Consider the following 15,445-nt stretch of genomic DNA (forward strand, 5'->3'; position numbering starts at 1 on the left):
GTGAATATAATGTAATTAGAATATGCTTCATGCAAAAGGTCTCTTGTAAGGTATCGTTACAAAGCTTATAATCTACTGTGTGTTTTCAACCTATTTGTATGAATGTATCATTCTTGTATCTGAAACTAGAAATATGAACTATATCTCTGAGGACTGTTGTAATTATGCAAAGTGTGGGCCACTAATGGCAGTTTGGAATCTTGATGGCTCCCACTGAGCAGGACAATTGACTGTAGATGGCTCTGTCTACTTGCAAGCCTTCCTGTGAGTCAGGCCTGGAAGAACGAAGGCTTGGGGTCTCACAGGACAATCTGGGGCTTTTCCCCAGGAGAAAGACAAAAGATTCCTGCCTTGGGCCTAAGTTATATAAGGGGGTGGAACAGAACAAAGGGGGCTGGAGTCATGAGAAATCCCCTAGCTACCACCTGAGCTGGAACAAGGACTATACCAGGGGGAAAGATTAGGGCCAAGACAAGAAATAAGTCTAGTCTGTGAAAGAAGCTTATTGGAAGATCTCTGACGGTGAATAATGTAGCTGAAGTTGACGTACTTGGATCGACTTACCAGGGTGTCTTTACCGTGGTGAGTCGGCTGCTGCCACTCCCCTGTCGATTCTGCCCGCAGCTCTCGCCGAGCTGGAGTACAGGACTCAAGAGCTCGGGGGTCGATTTACCGCGTCTAGACTAGACGCGATAAATCGACCCCCACTGGATCGATCGCTGCCCCCCGATCCAGCAGGTTGTGTAGACATACCCATAGAAAAGTGTGTTAGATGGATGGGAGGGCATCTAGAAACAACTCTCCTATACTTTCTTTTCTCTGATTTCTTTTAGAAAAACAGTTGCCCTCTTTGAGGCTTGAACTCAGGACTTTCAGAATATGAGACTGACATGCTGCCAACTGCACTAAGAAGCCACAGGAGAGCTTTGGGCTCAGTGCATATAGGATCCTCCTTCAGCAGTGACTGGGGCAGGGAAGGAGCCAGGGGGGTGCTGGAAGAAGCAGGGAGATCTGGTGCCCAGAGACCTGTCCTGGCAGCTTTCTCAGGAGCAAATAAATCAATTCTCCCTACCAGCGAACAATCTACCAGAAATAATGGCAGCATGGGATGGGTGTTCCCGAGCTACGCACTTGCACATTTTAGAATTTACTTGCATTACCCTAGTTTGGCATTTCCCCTGTGAACTGGGCAAAGCAAGTTGGGGAAGCTACATGGGCAATAGAAACCAGGGTTCCAGGTAAGGTTTGAACTCATAACCCCAGCAGCATTCCCCTTTGCACTAACCAGTTGCACCCACTGCACATGCTTCTTACACAAAATAGGCCGTTATCAGTCTCTGTGGTTCACATCTTTGCCTGGTAATTGAAAGGTGGATGGTTCAAACCTAACTAAAGACGTGGCTTTTCAGTGACGAGACTCCAGTACATTTTAACAGGAAGAAAATCTCCTCTATTCTGGTCTAGCCCCATTTGACTCCTTCTGCCTGTCTTCTCGCCCCCCAGTCTCTTTCCTTCCCCATTGGGGCCCTGCAGAGAGGAGCCCCAGTCAGTCTCTGTCACAGAGAGTCTGTATCCCATAAAGGGAGGGAGGGGTCACTCTAAAACATTGATAATGAGGAGAGGAGGGGTGTGTGGTTAGGGGGAGAAAGGGTGGAGAACTAACAGTGGGGCCCAGAGAGATTCCCCCCAGATCGGGGAGATCCCCTGCTGCCCACCATCAGCCAGCTGTGGGAAGAACAACTTGGGATTGCTTGGGGAAGCCACTTTTAAAAACACAAGTGTAATATGCTAATTACATTTTAATAAAACCAAAGCCTCTTCAAACCCAGTGTCACAATCACTGGGATGACTTTGTCCTGATATTTTACTGGCCACAGCCACAAAGCGAGTCAAATTACAGACCCGTTCGGAGTCAATGCACACACAAGAATCCAGAGGCTTTTCATTCCTTAGATTCTGCCGCCATTTCATTTCTATCCTGTTCCAAGATTTATCATTGTGCAAAGCAACATTATGCCCTTGGGAGTGTCCTCCCTGGTCCCACCTGCCAGCCCCGGGCAATTTAAAAGGGCCCGGGTCTCCCGCCATCACCACTGGCAACACAAGGGGGCTAAGGCACGCCACTCCGGGAAGTGGCTAGCACGTCCCTGTGGCCCCTGTGGGGCAGGGGGTCTCCACACGCTGCCCCTGCCCTGAGCGCCGACTCTGCCAACTGTGGCAATGGGCGCTGCGGGGGTGGAGTCTGCGGGCAGCGGTGCGCAGGGACGCCCCCGGCCCTCCCGCTTAGGGGCTGATGCTAGAGGGAGGTGGGGGTTGCTTTCAGGAGATGCCCGTGGTAAAGGCCGCACCCCTCACCCACTCCCACACCCCCAACCCCCTGCCCCAGTCCAGACCTCACACCCACACCCAAACTCTCTCCAAGAGCCTGCCCTCCACACCCCCTCCTGCACCCCAACCCCCTGCATGAGCCCAGACCCTGCACCCAAACTCTCTCCCAGAGCCTTAGGCAGGTGTGGGGGGTGGGGGCAGGACTTGATCTCATTCTGGGCACCACCAACAATTATACAAACCTGCTGCCCCTGTCCAACCCAACCTTCTGCTGATGCACCTCAGCCCCCACCCGTGCACGGTTTGAAGCTTGCATTACTTAAATTCCAGGACACTGGGGGATTTCAGCTTCCCTTTGTCCAGAGGGAACCTTCACCCCACTCCCAACCAGATTTGTGTCCATGGGATGACTGTAAGGGGGCTGAGTACCTCTGTGTCTTTTCTCTCTCTAGGACAGGCCAGGGGCATCTGGGGCATCTGAGCACCCAGGACCTTCTGTGGAGCTGCCCTTCGCCTTCCCCTTCTCTGGTCTCATCTGTCATCGACTCCAGCCTGTTTTCTATCCATCGTCAGCACCATCCCAAGCCAGCTGCACTCGCCTCAAAAGGACAGCATCCCCTGGTGGGTGTAAATCACTGACCTCTCTCCTCTCTGAGCACTGACTGCTCCTCCGTCTCCTTGCCCCTCAGTCTGGGCAGATGGGACCTTTCCCTCCAGTGCTGGAGGATTCTCCCTTCTCATCCACCATTGACCCAAACAGCACAGCAGGTGGGAATCTTAAAAGTACCAAGGTGACTTCGAAGCAGAAACCCCCTCAGATCTTCCATGCAATTGGCATTTGCCCCTCACGGAGCAGGATTGAAACTCATGCAAGCAGACTGGTGGGCCACATCCCTGCTGGGCATGAGCAAAGCAGCCGGGTGAAAAGAGAACTTGGAGATGCTGGGGATTGAACCCAGGGCCTCATACATGCAAAGCATGCGCTCTACCACTGAGCTACATCCCCAGATGGGTTACAGCTGCTATGGGTTACACTCAGAGCCCCCCCCCCCCCTGTTTCCAGAGCATCTGGGAGCCTAACAGCAGCATGAGGGACACAGTCCCTGCTCTGAGGGCCAAACCTGCTGTCCTGGAGGTTGCTGGTTCTTAGGGGTCACTTTGCAGCAGGGCCAGATTCTATGTGTGGGGCAGAGAGAGGGCCTGCCCTGGACTCAGGGGCAGAGATACACTCAGCCCTCTCCCCTGCATTGGTGGGGGGAGGGTGCTGCAATCCCCCGCTGGAAGGTCATGGGGGAGAGGGGGAGGGTGCTGTGAGCAGCTCAACACCTGACCCTGCTGGCAGAAGTGGTGTGGGGAGCTCTAGGTGTTTCTAGGATCTGCTGTTTCCACTTGCCTGTAAAGTCCAGCTTTCCCCAGCACATTCCCTGTGGTGTAATTGGGTCGCTGTTTCTATGGCTGAACAGCAAAGAATCGCTCCCAGTTTCCTTTCTACCTGCAGTAAGATTAGCCTGTGTCGGTGGTTAATGAGGTGGATCTAGTTGTAGATGGTTATTCATTTCCCACCTTGACAATTCAGACAGTCCCTATCCCATGCAGATCCCCAGCACCTCAGTGATCCTGGTAGCAGGGGTTGGGTCTTCTCTGAGGCCCTGAGATTTTCAGGGTTCTTTTCCCCCTCCACCTGGAGTGAACTCACTGCTAAGGCTGGAGGTGCCCAGGGCCCCCTACTTGTCCACTGTTTCCATCGCAGAAGAGGAAGATTCCATGGAATTTGACACCCTGCTTTGCACAAGGGATAGAGAAAGATCTTGCTGTTCCTGTGTCTGTGCAAAGAAAATTGTGCTTCTCTATGAAAGAGAGGCGGGAAATAGCCCCATGGTGGGACAATATCCTCAGGATTAAGAGTAAAGCACTCAGGCTGAGAACTGATTTCACTCCACTCATCTGGGATTTAACAAATTGTCTTCCATGGAGACACTTGTGACATTGATCCAGACTCTGGGGGCTTGGGCTGCTTTAACTCATGGTAAAATCGTGAACTTGATTCCAAGAAGGGAGAGAGGAGAAGCCTGAAGCTGACTAGTCCCTGGTTGGGGTCTCATGGAAAATGGGAAACATCCTTTGCTGCTCCCAGGGGACAGCAGCTACTGGCGACATAACAGGGCTGGGATGAAAGGGGAATGTTTCATGGACTTTATGTGCACAGGGCCCCACTAACTCTGAATCCTCCATTGTAGCAGGAATTTAGAAAGTCACACCTCGGTCAACGGCAGGATGGGGGTTTGAAAAGAGATTATTTTTTTCTCCCCTTCATGAGAAAGAAAGTAAGGGCTGGCCACTCAGGTGCAGAATACCACTTTTTCCTCTGGCTGAGGACCTGGAAACCAGGCACAGACGACTGGTGTCTGCCGAAACAGGTGTGGGGGGCACAATTTCAAGGTTCAGCCCCACCCCCTTACGATCAAAAGCTGCTCCCAGGTGTGAACAATGCAGGGAGGGGAAGCAGCAAAGGCAGCCCCTCTCCACTTCCCCCTCCAGCAGCTGCTGTGCAGGGAGGGAGCCTGGCCGCACCGCATGATGTAGCAGGGATGCTAACCCAGGTGGGGCTCATGACCCCACATTGCGCCCTCTGCAAGTGTTGCCGCTGAAATTAGGAGAACTCATGAGTTCAAGGCACAGCTGCACAGCCAGAAAAAAGCCCAGCACTACATACCCAGGGTGAAGGGGTGTGCTAAAGCCTGGCATCGAGCCAGAAACCTTCAGATCATCCATCTCATGCACTCCCAACTGAGATACTTTGGCAAAGACTGATCCAACCAGGAAGCCTTAATACACGTGCTGCAGCTCATGCTAGGAAGATGTAAATCTGGATGTCACAATGCAGAAGACAAGCAGTAGACTTGGTCTGGAAGGGCAGGCTGGGGTTTCCTATATCCCATTCACTCAAGCCAGCACCTGCCCCCTGACAAGCTGCCGCTGGTGACCCCAGGTTGGCCAAAAAGAAGCAGCTGTTCTCGCTGGAACAAGTCCACCCACGGTTCGCAGGCAACTCCCAAGCCCACCACAGCACACCATCTTGGCCAGAAAGGAGCCCACTCAGACTAACCATTGCTTATTTTCTTTCCACCCAGAACCCAGCTTCTTCCCCAGGGCTGCAAGTAGAAATCCTTGGGAAGCCAAAAGGCAGGCACAGGATTCTACCTCCCAGCAGCCAATTGAACCTCCCCAGGCTTTGGCAGAATGAATGGTGGTGCTCTACTAACCCCACTTAGCCGCACTGAGGTGCGTAGTTTCTGTCCTGCCTTCCTCAGCATGACTTTCCTCTTTCGCCCCATTCCTGCCTCACTTCCTCCTTTGGCAAGTCATGCAAAGGAGGCCAGCCGGAAGAGCCGGCCTCAGTAGGCCAACGTCCAAGGGCAGAGGAGGCCAAGTCAAAAGACTCCAAAAGGTGACTGGCCTAGATCCTCCAGCTTTCCCCAGTTGATGCTTGGCGCTTATCTCAGCTCATTTCACCACCCTCTTTCACGCAGGTTGGGGTTATCCCAGGGAGAGGAGAGTGGCAGAAGGAGGAATGCCTTGCTGGACTGCAAAGGGAGCTGGGAAAAGTAAGCCATCATGTTCCTGCATGGTTTCAAACCAGGGGCCTTTTGTGTGTTGGGAAAACATGATAACCACTACACAACAGAAGGTTTGCAGCAGGGCTCCGCCTCGCCTTTCAAATTCCATCCACTTGGCTGGCCCTTGTCCTGGCACACACTGATGGGCAAACCTGGAGAAAGTGGTGGCAGCCCTTCGGTAGGTCAGCTGGTAGAGCAAAGGACTGGAGCCGGCACTCAGGAAGTCATCCTTACGTCGCCCTTGTCACTCCAGCTTAAAGGAGAGCTTCTTTTTCTTCCCCTTGCTGAGAAAGAACAAGAGAAGAAAGAAAGCTTTCCTGATACAGGGAAGAAAGGTAAGCAGCAGGATACGGACCCTGGACTTCAGGAAAGCAGACTTCGACTCCCTCAGGGAACGGATGGGTAGGATCCCCTGGGGGACTAACATGAAGGGGAAAGGAGTCCAGGAGAGCTGGCTGTATTTCAAGGAATCCCTGTTGAGGTTACAGGGACAAACCATCCCGATGTGTCGAAAGAATAGTAAATATGGCAGGTGACCAGCTTGGCTTAACGGTGAAATCCTAGCGGATCTTAAACATAAAAAAGAAGCTTACAAGAAGTGAAAGGTTGGACATATGACCAGGGAAGACTATAAAAATATTGCTCGGGCATGTAGGAATGAAATCAGGAGGGCCAAATCACACCTGGAACTGCAGCTAGCGAGAGATGTCAAGAGTAACAAGAAGGGTTTCTTCAGGTATGTTGGCAACAAGAAGAAAGCCAAGGAAAGTGTGGGCCCCTTACTGAATGAGGGAGGCAACCTAGTGACAGAGGATGTGGAAAAAGCTAATGTACTCAATGCTTTTTTTGCCTCTGTCTTCACTAACAAGGTCAGCTCCCAGATTGCTGCGCTGGGCATCACAACATGGGGAATAGATGGCCAGCCCTCTGTGGAGAAAGAGGTGGTTAGGGACTATATAGAAAAGCTGGACGTGCACAAGTCCATGGGGCCGGATGAGTAAAGGAATTGGCTGCTGTGATTGCAGAGCCGTTGGCCATTACCTTTGAAAACTCATGGCGAACGGGGGAAGTCCCGGATAACTGGAAAAAGGCTAATGTAGTGCCAATCTTTAAAAAAGGGAAGAAGGAGGATCCTGGGAACTATAGGCCAGTCAGCCTCACCTCAGTCCCCGGAAAAATCATGGAGCAGGTCCTCAAAGAATCAATCCTGAAGCACTTACATGAGAGGAAAGTGATCAGGAACAGTCAGCATGGATTCACCAAGGGAAGGTCATGCCTGACTAATCTAATCGCCTTCTATGATGAGATTACTGGTTCTGTGGATGAAGGGAAAGCAGTGGATGTATTGTTTCTTGACTTTAGCAAAGCTTTTGACATGGTCTCCCACAGTATTCTTGTCAGCAAGTTAAAGAAGTATGGGCTGGATGAATGCACTATAAGGTGGGTAGAAAGTTGGCTAGATTGTCGGTCTCAACGGGTAGTGATCAATGGCTCCATGTCTAGTTGGCAGCCGGTGTCAAGTGGAGTGCCCAAGGGTTGGACCTGGGGCCTTTTTTGTTCAATATCTTCATAAATGATCTGGACGATGGTGTGGATTGCACTCTCAGCAAATTTGCGGATGATACTAAACTGGGAGGAGTGGTAGATATGCTGGAGGTCAGGGATAGGATACAGAGGGACCTAGAGAAATTGGAGGATTGGGCCAAAAGAAATCTGATGAGGTTCAATAAGGATAAGTGCAGGGTCCTGCACTTAGGACGGAAGAACCCAATGCACAGCTACAGTCTAGGGACCGAATGGCTAGGCAGCAGTTCTGTGGAAAAGGACCTAGGGGTGACAGTGAACGAGAAGCTGGATATGAGTCAGCAGTGTGCCCTTGTTGCCAAGAAGGCCAATGGCATTTTGGGATGTATAAGTACGGGCATAGCGAGCAGATCGAGGGACGTGATCGTCCCCCTCTACTCGACATTGGTGAGGCCTCATCTGGAGTACTGTGTCCAGTTTTGGGCCCCACAGTACAAGAAGGATGTGGAGAAATTGGAGAGAGTCCAGCGAAGGGTAACAAAAATTATTAGGGGTCTGGAACACATGACTTATGAGGAGAGGCTGAGGGAGCTGGGATTGTTTAGTCTGCAGAAGAGAAGAATGAGGGGGGATTTGATAGCTGCTTTCAGCTACCTGAGAGATGGTTCCAGAGAGGACGGTTCTAGACTATTCTCAGTGGTAGAAGAGGACAGGACAAGGAGTAATGGTCTCAAGTTGCAGTGGGGGAGGTTTAGGTTGGATATTAGGAAAAACTTCTGCACTAGGAGGGTGGTGAAACACTGGAATGCGTTACCTAGGGAGGTGGTAGAATCTCCTTCATTAGAAGTTTTTAAGGTCAGGCTTGACAAAGCCCTGGCTGGGATGATTTAATTGGGGATTGGTCCTGCTTTGAGCAGGGGGTTGGACTAGATGACCTCCTGAAGTCCCTTCTAACCCTGATATTCTATGATTCTATGAAAGCTCAGGTGGGCCAACTTGGTGCACAAGCCTCCCCTGTCTTTTCCCGCTGGGGAGCCTGAAATGAGGGACTTGTGGCAGGTAAAGGCACCGCTGCACTTCCAGAAAACAGCCCACCCCTGCACACAAAGGGACCAAAGAGCATGCCAAAGCCTGGGATTGAACCAGGGACCTCTAGATCTTCAGTCTAATACTCTCCTGGCTGAACGACTTTGGTAACTACAGGGCACCTTTTTGGCCTGCTGTTTCTCTGTCAGGATGTTTTTGTCAGCCATGGCACACAGAAAGAACATCATTGGGAGTGGCCCACGAAGGCAAGTTGAATTTTTGCCTGCCTTGCTCAGCTTGACTTGCTTCCTCACCCCATTCCTGCCTTAGTTCCTTGGCTGAAGGCGACTGGGACCCAGTGGCACAGGGAGAAAGTTGGGCAGCTAGACCCCGACAACAAGAGTCCTGCTGACACTTGCCACCCCACCCTGTTCTCCCAGCTTCACCTACTGGTTGCCAGGGAATTGGGGCCCACTAGCATAGAGGACGGAGATAGACAGAGCCACCTGCGCCTTGATGCTCAGGCTCATTAAAACTTATCTTTCATCTACAATGGCCAAGGAGAGACCGACATCGCTTGCTATTTTATCACTTGCAAATGCCATTGGCCAGTGTTTCGATCTCTCTAATGCTGAGCTTAAGTTCATGAGGGCAAAGGTGAGAAAAATGACCTTTGAACTAAAGCACTAGGATTAACAGTCAAACGCTGTCTCTTACTGTAACTCTAGTTAAGACTGGTCCACCCTGTGTTGGTGGCAGTTCAGTTTCTAGATGTTTGCACATTTCAGTTACTGTTTAAATTTAAAAGTTTCTATATGCTTAGTTGAAATGATTTTTTTTATTTGCTCACATGGAATGAAAAATACAGATTTACAGATCCTAGCATGCAAATGTATCATTTTATATGACAGAGAAAATCATGCATACAAATTGTGCATGAAAATCATAAAATGAGCTACACGTGCAGTAAAAAATAACGTATTCAAAATTTTAACATATGGGTGTGGGGGGCAGTGAAGAAGCTTCTTGCTTGGGGTGCCATTTAGTCTAGGGGAGGCCCTGTCAGGGAAAGCAGGAGTTAGTTTCACATGTCTATTTAATCTGTGGGCACCCTGCTCTGTGGGAGGGATCCGAGGAGCCCACACTCAGGGCTGGAACAGGCCCCTGATTTAGGGGGTGGCTGCATGGTTTACAGCGCTCTGATGTCTCAGACAATCTGTCTCTCCCAAAGCCTCAGATCTGCGTCCCCAGAAGGCTCCTGCACCGCCTCCTCTCCCTTCACATTCTATAGAAAGGAGCAGCATGAAGGGTTAGGGATGAGCCATAGGGCACTAGCTGGGTGGCAGAGGCTTCAGGAGCCCAGGGTGTTTGCTTGTCTGGAGCATTTTGGCTGAGAGCTCAGGGACACATTGTGAGGCAGAATCCCAGGCATCTATATGAAAGGAGCATAAGGATGTTAGAATGGCCATACTGGTTCAGACTGAAGGTCCTGGGATGGGCTGAGTTTCAGAAAACCCCTTGGGCTGCAACCTGATGTGACGGGACTACCTCTGATCCTGTTTTCCCTGCCAGCTTGGGACTTCAGTACCCTGCCTTGTTGAGCCAGACACGCCAGCCTGCTGCAACCCAGACCCAGGTCTGGTCCATGTCCCCCAAAGCTGCAAGCTTAACTGAAAACAGCTTAAGAAGTGCTCCTGTCTCCAACACCCAGATACCCAGTTCCCAGTGGGGTTCAAACCGCAAATAAATCCCTTTTACTCTGTATAAAGCTTAGCCAGAGTAAACTCATAAATTGTTCCCCCTTCTATAACACTGATAGAGAGGTATGAACAGCTGTTTGCTCCCCCAGGTATTAATTGCTTGCTCTGGGTTAATTAATAAGTAAAAAGTAATTTTATTCAATATATAAAAAGTAAGATTTAAATGGTTCAAGTAATAACAGACAGAACAAAGTAAATTACCAAGCAAAATAAAACAAAAACACACCCTTTAAGTACCAAGATCTGGGGGTTGGGCACAGTGGGCTTTGAAGCCTTTTATGGCTCTACTATTGTGGAGAGGAGTTAGAGGAGAGGAAAGTGATCAGGAACAGTCAGCATGGATTCATCAAGGGCAAGTCATGCCTGACTAATCTATTTGCCTTCTGTGACGAGATAACTGGTTCTGGGGATGAGGGGAAAGCAGTGGACGTGTTGTTCCTTGACTTTAGCAAAGCTTTTGACACTGTCTCCCACAGTATTCTTGCCAGCAAGTTAAAGAAGTATGGGCTGGATGAATGGACTATAAGGTGGATAGAAAGCTGGCTAGATTGTCGGGCTCAACGGGTAGTGATCAATGGCTCCATGTCCAGTTGGCAGCCGGTATGAACTGGAGTGCCCCAAGGGTCATTCCTGGGGCCAGTTTTGTTCAATATCTTCATAAATGATCTGGAGGATGGTGTGGATTGCACCCTCAGCAAGTTTGCAGATGACACTAAACTGGGAGGAGAGGTAGATATGCTGGAGGGTAGGGATAGGATACAGAGGGACCTAGACAAATTGGAGAATTGGGCCAAAAGAAATCTGAGGAGGTTCAACAAGGACAAGTGTAGAGTCCTGCACTTAGGACGGAAAAACCCCATGCACCGCTACAGACTAGGGATCGAATGGCTAGGCAGCAGTTCTGCAGAGAATGACCTAGGGATTACAGTGGATGAGAAGCTGGATATGAGTCTACAGTGTGCCCTTGTTGCCAAGAAGGCCAATGGCATTTTGGGATGTATAAGTAGGGGCATAGCCAGCAGATCGAGGAACTTGCTCGTTCCCCTCTATTCGACATTGGTGAGGCCTCATCTGGAGTACTGTGTCCAGTTTTGGGCCCCACACTACAAGAAGGATTTAAAAAATTGAAAAGAATTGGGGGGAGGGATAGCTCAGTGGTTTCAGCGTTGGCCTGCTAAACCTAAGGTTGTGAATTCAATCCTTGAGGGGGCCATTTAGGGATCTGGGGCAAAAATTGGGGATTGGTCCTGCTTTGAGCAGGGGGTTGGACTTGATGACCTCCTGTGGTCCCTTCCAACTCTGATATTCTCTGATTCTGTGAAGGCATCCAGCAGAGGGCAACAAAAATTATTAGGGGACTGGAACACATGACTTATGAGGAGAGGCTGAGGGAACTGGGATTGTTTAGTCTGCGGAAGAGAAGAATGAGGGGGGATTTGATAGCTGCTTTCAACTACCTGAAAGGTGGATCCGAAGAGGATGGCTCTAGACTGTTCTCAGTGGTAGCAGATGACAGAACAAGGAGTAATGGTCTCAAGTTGCAGTGGGGGAGGTTTAGATTGGATATTAGGAAAAACTTTTTCCCTAGGAGAGTGGTGAAGAACTGGAATGCATTACCTAGGGAGGTGGTGGAATCTCCTTCCTTTGAGGTTTTTAAGGTGAGGCTTGACAAAGCCCTGGCTGGGATGATTTAGTTGGGGATTGGTGTTAGGATATAGATATTCAGGCCTGTCTGTAAAGGCCTAGACTCTAAGAATTTAGGTGTAGTCTTATCACTTAGCTAGCTTTAGATGTATAAAAGAGAGAATCAAAATCACTGTCTGCCAGTGTAAGGTCCTTCTCTTACTGTGAAAGTCTGAAGCCCTGTGCTTAGGCTAAGATCTTTGGCTAAGTAACAGAGGCAGCCATAAGCTGGGAAGTGACTGGTCACCTCCTCACATTCCAAACTAGTCACGTTGAAGTAAGGTACTATTGGGCTGTTAGGAATACAATCCTGTCCTGATAATGCCTATCGCCTCCAGAGAAAGGGAAGTGCTTAGAAGATGTAAAAGGAAACTTAGTTTGATAGCATCCTGTCTGGCAAGAACTCATTTAACAATAGCTGGAATGTGAAATCCTCATTTCTGTCTTTGTTCTATCACTGTAATCCCCATTTCCCTATTGTTTGTCTGTATCATCTCTGTCTGGTTCTGTGATTGTTCCTGTCTGCTGTATAATTAATTTTGCTGGGTGTAAACTAATGAAGGTAGTGGGATATAATTGGTTACATAATCATGTTACAATATGTTAGGATGGGTTAGTTAAAATTCAGGAAAATGATTGGTTTAGGTATACCTAAGCAGAACTCAAGTTTTACTATACAGTCTGCAGTCAATCAGGAAGTGAGTGGGTGGGTGTGTGGGGTGGAAATGGGAACAGGGAATGGGGTGGGGAAATTGGAATCATGTTTGGCTAAGGGCAGGAATGGGAACAGGGACACAGGTAAGGCTCTGTGGTGTCAGAGCTGGGAAGGGGGACACTAAGGAAGGAAACTGGAATCATGCTTGCTGGAAGTTCACCCCAATAAACATTGAATTGTTTGCACCTTTGGACTTGGGGTATTGTTGCTCTCTGTTCATGTGAGAAGGACCAGGGAAGGAAGTGGGTGAAGGAATAAGCCCCCTAACAATTGGTCCTGCTTTGAGCAGGAGGTTGGACTAGATGACCTCCTGAGGTCCCTTCCAACCCTGATATTCTAGGATTCTATAACGTTAGCAGGTCCTCTCAGTGCAGGATTGGCCCAGATACCATAATATGATGGGGATTGCATTTTCCTTTTTTCTTTTTGTTCTTCCAATGGCATTTCTGTCTGTGATTTCGTTTTGCTTTGTATAACCGTGTTTTCTCCTGGATCCGATATTTAACTGAAAGAAGAAGAAGGTCTCAGAGCACTGGATGAAAGAGGAGGCTGGGGCTAGGGCTGCTAAGAGAGTAAGAGTAGCAAGTTTTCTGTATTGTTTCCTGCCTTCTTTTTCTAGACTAGTTTCTCTTCTGCGCCAAACTTGCCCTTTTCCTATGTGAGCCTGGTTAGCTCAGTTAGTAGTGCATCAAACTTTTAATCTGAGGGACCAGAGTTCAAGTCCCTGATCAGGTAGAGAAGGGATCCTTTTCCCCTGTATAATGACAGGTTTCAGAGTAACAGCCGTGTTAGTCTGTATTCGCAAAAAGAAAAGGAGTCCTTGTGGCACCTTAGAGACTAACCAATTTATTTGAGCATGAGCTTTCGTGAGCTACAGCTCACTTCATCAGATGCATACCGTGGAAACTGCAGTAGACTTTATATATACACAGAGAATATGAAACAATACCTCCTCCCACCCCACTGTCCTGCTGGTAATAGCTTATCTAAAGTGAGCAACAGGTTAGGCCATTTCCAGCACAAATCCAGGTTTTCTCACCCTCCACCCCCCCACACAAATTCACTCTCCTGCTGGTGATAGCCCATCCAAAGTGACAACTCTTTACACAATGTGCATGATAATGAAGTTAGGCCATTTCCTGCACAAATCCAGGTTCTCTCACTCCCTCACCCCCCTCCAAAAACCCACCCCCATACACACACAGACTCACTCTCCTGCTGGTAATAGCTCATCCAAACTTGGAGAGTGGTCAGTTTGGATGAGCTATTACCAGCAGGAGAGTGAGTCTGTGTGTGTATGTATGGGGGTGGGTTTTTGGAGGGGGGTGAGGGAGTGAGAGAACCTGGATTTGTGCAGGAAATGGCCTAACTTCATTATCATGCACATTGTGTAAAGAGTTGTCACTTTGGATGGGCTATCACTAGCAGGAGAGTGAATTTGTGTGGGGGGGTGGAGGGTGAGAAAACCTGGATTTGTGCTGGAAATGGCCTAACCTGTTGCTCACTTTAGATAAGCTATTACCAGCAGGACAGTGGGGTGGGAGGAGGTATTGTTTCATATTCTCTGTGTATATATAAAGTCTGCTGCAGTTTCCACGGTATGCATCTGATGAAGTGAGCTGTAGCTCACGAAAGCTCATGCTCAAATAAATTGGTTAGTCTCTAAGGTGCCACAAGGACTCCTTTTCTTTTTCCCCTGTAGTATACCTCAGGAGGTGTCTCTTCAGTACCCTCCTTGGTGTTACTTTTTTTTTTCTTTTCAGGACTTGGCCTTTCCTAGGAAGGTCCATTTCGTGCCAGGGACTGAAGGGGCAACTTTCTCACATGCCCACTGGCCTCACAGTCTGGAGGAAGAAAGGCCTATGGGTCTACAGCAAACCACAGCATGCTGACTTGTTGAGCAAATACAGGGCTGGACAGAGGCCATTAAGGCCTTGAGCGAAGAAGGGAAAAACTGTCCACCCAGGCCCTTCCACACCAGAAGTCAGCAGAACACAAGCTGTTCCCCATTTATCCCATGGAGTAAGGGCCAGCACTCCGGCCTTTGAATCCTACAATCCGAGTTCAAGTCTCAGTTGGACCTTGGGATAGTTATTTCAGCACTTAATGCTACTGGGTGTCCCAAGGCTTTGTCTTGCTCTTTCAAATCACATGAGAGCCTGTCTTTTGCCCACTAGCTGTTGTGACTTGAGCACAAGAGGGGTCATTTGATCCAGAAGGCTGGCCGTGCCTGGAGCCCTGAAGGTAGGGATACGAGCTCCATTTCCTCTGAGTCCTGAAGCTGGGCTGCAGCCTGGCCTAGGAGGCAGCCCTATTGGTTGACCTACTGTCAACCTAAGTCACTTGGGTGGCATTGGTGTTCCCCAGGAATGCTGAAGGGCTGGCCTAAGGGAGGGAGGCTTAATACTCCTCCCTGTCAGTCAGGGCGGAAGAGGAGGGCTGCAAGAGTGGGCAGGTTGATGAGCTGGGCCTTCTAGCATTCGGTCGGTGACGAGGTGGGGAATGTGAATTGGGAGAGGCAGCTGCTGGCCTGTGAGGAATGGCTTGGCCAGTGGAGTAAGTGGACCTTGTCATTAGCCCAGAACATTGCCATGATAAAGAACTATCTTTTGGCCACAGGAAATTTCCTCAGCCATGTATTTCCCCCAGCTCCACCAATATATTTGTTATATACCATCCCCAACATGGATAGATACAGTTGTCATCCATGTTTTAGTGTTTGAGTCCCTAATCAGTCTCTATGTCTGCATAAAGTCTCATACCAATAAAAAATTTGTCCTCTCCGCTGTTCT

The 15,445-nt window shown here is 49.3% G+C and overlaps 1 protein-coding gene and 1 non-coding gene across 2 annotated transcripts in view; one reads left to right on the forward strand and one right to left on the reverse strand.

The window, feature by feature from the left end:
* The window catches only part of LOC144258247 (uncharacterized), a 336,945-nt gene that overhangs the window by 84,202 nt on the left and 237,298 nt on the right, over window positions 1–15,445 (forward strand). The window lies entirely within an intron of this gene.
* TRNAA-UGC (transfer RNA alanine (anticodon UGC)) lies at window positions 3,263–3,334 on the reverse strand. Its single transcript has one exon. It is a non-coding gene; the product is annotated as a tRNA-Ala (tRNA).

The sequence above is a fragment of the Eretmochelys imbricata genome, chromosome 28 (genome assembly GCF_965152235.1).
Source record: "Eretmochelys imbricata isolate rEreImb1 chromosome 28, rEreImb1.hap1, whole genome shotgun sequence".
Taxonomy (NCBI): domain Eukaryota; kingdom Metazoa; phylum Chordata; order Testudines; family Cheloniidae; genus Eretmochelys; species Eretmochelys imbricata.